Source organism: Halyomorpha halys, unplaced genomic scaffold (assembly GCF_000696795.3).
Source record: "Halyomorpha halys isolate HHAL.00 unplaced genomic scaffold, Hhal_1.1 Scaffold463.1, whole genome shotgun sequence".
Taxonomy (NCBI): domain Eukaryota; kingdom Metazoa; phylum Arthropoda; class Insecta; order Hemiptera; family Pentatomidae; genus Halyomorpha; species Halyomorpha halys.
In genome coordinates this window covers 210,596-216,894 of record NW_027114672.1, presented here as the reverse complement: position 1 = coordinate 216,894, position 6,299 = coordinate 210,596, and the positions used below count along the sequence as shown (strand labels likewise).

Sequence of the window (6,299 nt, the reverse complement as noted above, 5' to 3'; positions counted from 1 at the left end):
AAAAAATATTTAAATTTTTAGGTATGTGTAAAATGTTACATAAATAAATAGTAATATTCTTAAAATGATAGGGTAGGGTTTATTTATTATAATTGTTTGTAATTATATTCAGTGTCATTGATTTGTTCAAAAATATTCATTTCTTATTCTTTGCATATTTTTGTTAAGAATAGAGATGAATGAAAATATTGAAAATGAATTTATTTAAATATTGGAATTCGAAGAAGTTGAAAATTGAAGGCTTCATATACTTACTTTATAATATCAATATGTTTTGGTCCATGACTATTTTCAATTCTAAGCTCTACAAAAAATACTACATCAAAGAACAATTTTCATGACTATGATGTAATAATGTAATAATTTATTATAAAAAGTAAATTTGAAAGGAGGAGTAAATATAAAATGTAATAAGTATAAAAAATTAGTAAACATAAAAAAAATAAATAAACGGAAATTAGATTATTACTTTACTTTCCGGTATCATGTTGTTGGTCAACATCACAGATGGAAGTGCTATAGGCTCTGCATTGCATAAAAAGTGCATACAATGCATGTATGTTCACATTTAATATTTTCGAGTAAACAAATATTTAAGATATACCCGTTTCATGTAATTCCTTATTTATTAATTATCTTTTTCTTTTTTTTTAATTTCTTATAAATATAATTTATAAGTAATATACAATATATGTTTTTGGCACCACTTAAATAATTATTACACCCTATATTAAACATTTTCCAACTTCTGTAATAAAACTATTGATTGGTTTTACATATGTGTAGTTTATCATCGATATATGTGGATTAAGAATTATCTATTTAATCTTATGTCAGGGGTGTAGGTTGTATACTTATATAAAAAATTATTTCGTTGGTGATTTTAGGACTTAATTTTTTGTTTTCAATTTCAATTCTAATTTTGACTTATATTACAGTTAATTTTAGGTGACCTATGACGTCAAATCAAACACAATTACCTTACATAGAAGCCATAAAATTGTAAACGTATTAGGTACTTGTAATCAGGTTAGTCGACGCGTAAGGATTCTTTAAATTTATATTAAAATATTACATAATGTAAATCCCAGTGTTCAAACTAATATCATTTCAGTCTGAAATATGGTAATGGGTTTTGAGAATATGCTGTTGGCAATTTAATTTACCGATTAAATATATTGCTTTTGATTTACAAATAATGATATTATGACCACATTTCTTTAGATATCTTACCCTGAGCCATGCTATTCGGAGAAAAAAGGCAAAAAAAAATTATTCTAGACATTGATAAATATTTAATAGAATGTATTATAGACATTACTAATAAAATAGTGATTTTAATGTAGGTTTAAAATATGATACATTTACCAACGTTTCAGTGCCTCAATGAACAAATTTTATCACCAATATTATATCATTAAATATCAATTAAACCATTGAAATTTTACTATACCTATATTATTAATACATTCTATACAGTAACTAATAATTTATTTACTACAAATATATTATCTGCGACATTATAATAGCTCTATGATACTTACTCGTTATTTTACCATTGTATGTTGTTTTGAAATTAAATCAATTAATATAAATGTTTCTTTGATAGGTAAAGAGAAAATAGGTAACCAAAGGTTATTGATTTTGTCCACTTTCGCGGTCAGTTGGTTAAGCTGTTTCGCGATGTGCGTGTTATATTAGATAGGTGAGAGGACATAAAAAATAATTGCTGAATTTACGGGTAAACCCCAGGTAGGTATATCAAGATTTAGATAGGAGAGTTTGCAGTTTGTCTGGTCTGATGTAGTTTTATATTCTAACTTTTCCTGTGATTCTGTTGCTTTATTATTGAAAAGTTTACTCGAATGCAAAAAAAAATAAAATCAACTTTGGAACTTTAGAGCTGGGAACTATTACAAAAACTCTAATAAATATCAGACTTTCTTTAAAAAACTTGAAATTATTCAATCAAATGTTTATCTCCCGTTGTTATTTATTTTATTCATATAGTAAAAATTGCTTATTTTTTTAAATTTTATCTTTGGACTATATTTTATGAAAGGTGATGTACTTATTTAAAATTAAAGAAATACTCAGAAGGGTCAGGAGAATTTAGCGAGTTAGAGTTGATTTTAACGAGGTTATGTGAGCTTTTCATTTATTAATATTATAAATTAAACAATAAAGTACATTATTGCAGGATTTAACTCATTTTGTCTTAAAACGGTCAATTTTATTTCAACGCATTTGTATAAATAATATTATTAATAACATCATCATTTTTAAATTAATTAACGGGAAGTGTAAATTGAAAAGAAATAGGTCATGAATGAACAAGTTATAAAAAACAAATTATAAATATTCTATAATTAACAGCAAGAGCAAATAGTTTATTTTCTACGTTTGAATAGATATTATATTTGATGATTTGATATTAAGTATTGAATTTTAGGTAGCTTATCGGAATATTATATTGAATGAACATTCGCTACTCAATACATAGTTTGCCTTTGCGAATATTAGTCTGCTCCAAGTTCTAATGAAGCTGGCTCAATATGGAGCCCATACTGAACTTGCAATTCGGATTCCCTACTAGTGTATTAACTTCCATCAAACTGTAATTGCTTTTGTTGCAATATTAATATTTCATCTCATGTCCTGCAATAAAATAATTCCTTGAAAAGTTCCTTTCTCTTATTCCATTAATCAACTTTAATAGCTTCTGTAAAACTCGTCTGGAGATAGGTTTGCAAAGGATTTATTTTTAATTTTAATTGTTAAATCATAGAACATTTTGATTGTTAATATATAAATATTTAAATGAATTTTCCTTTCGTTTACTTGCCTAAACCAATTTTTTTTTCTGTTTTTCATTTATGTTAAACCTCTTTTATATCCGTTATATCTCACTTGACCCCACTTTTGCATTTATATAGTGCTTTATTGCATAAAAAAATACATGTTTTGTCGGTCCTATTGTAGTTGTGAAACAGTTATTGTTAAAATAATTAAAAGTTCAAAACGTTCAAATTTTATATAGAGAAAAAAAAGATTTTTTTTTTAAGAAAGCTTTTAGAAGCAATGACAATAGCTAAAATCCATAATAATGCAATAACTTAAAAACAGACCCATGAAATTTTATTTTTACATATACTGTTAAATAAATTGAAAAAAATAGAAGCTGCAATTCCATATTGCAATAAAACAAAAAAACATTTAGTTAGGAAAATCAGTAGAGTGCACTAAAAAGCATTAGAAATCTAATCCTGACATAAGTTGCTGGGAGTGAAACACGACATTTTCACATCTCGTTTTTTTGTAGACACTTAAAATACGATAATTTAATTTATTATAATTTAATATTATCATAGTCTACGTAGTTTATTAAAGTGGAAATTAGTTTTTAAAGAAACAATAGATTATGCCCAAACATGAATAAAAAATTTCTCGATTAACTCTTAACAATGAAATAAAGTATTCCAAAATAAATCTTTCGCAAAATATTAATTTATATATTGAAGATATAAAAGACTCATGAAAAATTACTTTAGTTAATAAACACCTGATTATAAGTAGAATTTTAATTTTAACTTTCACAAAGTCCAGATATAATATAATTGAAATATATTTTAATTTATTGACTCCTTTTGATGGATTGAGGTAACCGGGACTAATGTGCACAATCCATTAATTCCTACTCCTTCCTGGATTTTTCAAAATCCGTTTCTACCTCACTGATGGATTGTTTAATGTTAATCACGATAGTGCTTATTTATCCTTATTTCCTCAATCTGCTGGTGTTTAGTTGTGGATCGTTAGGTGTAGTGAGATTAGTGTGTACCTCAGGTTAGTATTCTTGGTCCTATTCTTTACTGAGTTTATACAGCTGGTACCCCAACCCTTCCCAACACTGTCCTCAGCACGCATGCCGATGAAACATCTGTGCTATCAATGATTAATGAAGTATAAATTGTATTCCAAAATCTCCAATGCAACATCACATCTCTTGAAAAATGGTGTCAAAACTGAAGGATTAAAATTAATTCCAATAAATCCCATGAAATCATCTTTACCCTTCGTCGTAAACCTACCAACTGCATCCTTTAATATTGTTACTTTTACCCCTGTCGAACAGATCCACTACCTTGGACTACATCTGGACAAACGATTAACCTGGAATCCTCACACAAGCCTGAAAAGACAGGAAACTGCACGATTTTGATCAAAAGTCCGATTACAAATCTTAGTGGACAAACGGTCTAAACTTCCAATCCATTATAAAAGACTGATCATACGAATTTGAGCTTTGGGGTTCCACTAAACCTTCAAATTCCTTTCGTATCAAATCCTTACAATTCAGTTTCCTTCGTGAAATCTTCAATGTTCCTTTCTTTTTCATAAATAAAATCATCCATAAAGACCTTAATATTCCATATATAACCGATCTAGCCCGAACCATATACCAATCCTTCCATTATAAACTCTCTAACTACCAAAATCCACTAGTTTCTAACCTTGCTCTCTCTTCCATTTTTGACAATCCTCCGAGGCGCTTGAAAAGTAGATGGTTTCGAGACCTTCTAACGTAGAAATGTTTATTGAGTGCTAAGTTTCTTGACAAGGCTGTATCATACCATTACTAACTTGGAATCCTCACACAAGACTGAAAACACAGGAAACTGCACGTTGATTTTGAATGTTATAACACTTACTTGACAAACGGTCTAAACTTCCTATCCATTACTAATCTGCATGACTATAGTAATGCCTATCTGGTGATACGGAGTTGAACTTTGGGGATCCACTAAACCTTCGAATTCCTCTCCTATCCAATCCTTACAATCCCTAAGCACTTGGGATTGTAAGGATTGCATAAACCCTCAATGCTTCTTACTTTTTTTACAAATAAAATCATCCATAAAGACATTACTGGATAATTTCAACCGTAACCGATCTAGCCCGAACCAGATATCTTCTAATCAGATATATTATAATGCTTCAATTATAAACTCGCTAACCACCCAACCCCGCTAGTTTCTAATCTTGCTTCCTCTTCCATTCCTTACAATCCTTCGAAACGCCTGGAAATAAGATAGCCTCGAGACCTTCTAATGTTGAATTTCATAAAAGTGCTAACAGTGGGTAGTTTCTCTACAAAGCTGTATTTCTTTGTAAATATCAATAAATACATTTTTTTTAAATCTTTGTGAATCATTTGAATTGCTAAAAGTACTAACAGATGTTCGAATGTATTTATAATTTAAAAATCAATCATCAACAGAACCTTAAATAAGATATTCGTACGCTGTGAGAAGCAATATTCAACATCAACAATGTGATTGCTTGTATCGGGTCATTAGGGAAATTACTATTGCCGATTTCACCTGGACCTCTCATGGCAACAGCTAATGACCGATACAATCAGGATATCATTATCAATTGTTGCTTTCAATTGAATCGTTCAAATGAACGACTGTTTCGTTTGTAGCCAAGGAGAAGAACGTACTTATAAGTTGCTAATCCATCGCTATTTATTATCTATTATCGCTATTATTATATTATCATTTATTGTTATTTCTGTTAGAATTTAAATAAACAATTGAGAGGTCTGCTGCAGCAATTTAACAAAATTGTGGTAAAATTAAAAAATTCAGTTGTTTTTTTTTAAGGTGGAAGCTGCCTTATTGTACCAACGCTCAGAATTCTACATAAAATTTTGGTTATAACTGATCAGGCGGAGCTAAATACTGATAATTTAATTTTACTGATTAAAAAAAAAACCTTTTAAAAAGTCATTTCATAGTTTTTGCTGATCCTAATGTTTTTGGTGTGCTAAAACCGAAAATAAATTCCGTTTTCATCCATCACGTATAGATTTTCCACAAATGTTTGTGTAACGCCAATTTTTGTTCAAAAATCGTGATGTTATCGCTGTTATGCATGAATGGTACAACAAAGGCAAAATTTTTTTTTTTAATTTTTTGTTTAACGTATTCTGTATACTTTTCTTTAACGTATTCAGATAGTACTGTAGACTGTGTTGCTTTGTCACAATCCTACTAGGTTCAGTCCTGTAAGAGGGGACTAATGAAGAAATAAACCCCAACCTACGATAATATCTTTGGAATACATCCAATTAAAAAATAAATGAAAAGTGTTTGTTTTGTAAGATGTGTCCCTGTTAAGCCAAAGCAAACATATTTCATATTACTTAGGGTACTCAAACGATCAACTCAATTTGAATTTCAGAATGTATATATAATTGTTAGAAATTCGTTTATATGGGTTTTTAAGGAATG

General features: G+C 28.8%; 1 protein-coding gene across 3 annotated transcripts in view; it reads left to right on the top strand.

Annotated features, from left to right (window-relative positions):
- LOC106683081 (growth factor receptor-bound protein 14) overlaps nucleotides 1-6,299 on the top strand; it is a 361,363-nt gene that overhangs the window by 199,843 nt on the left and 155,221 nt on the right. The window lies entirely within an intron of this gene.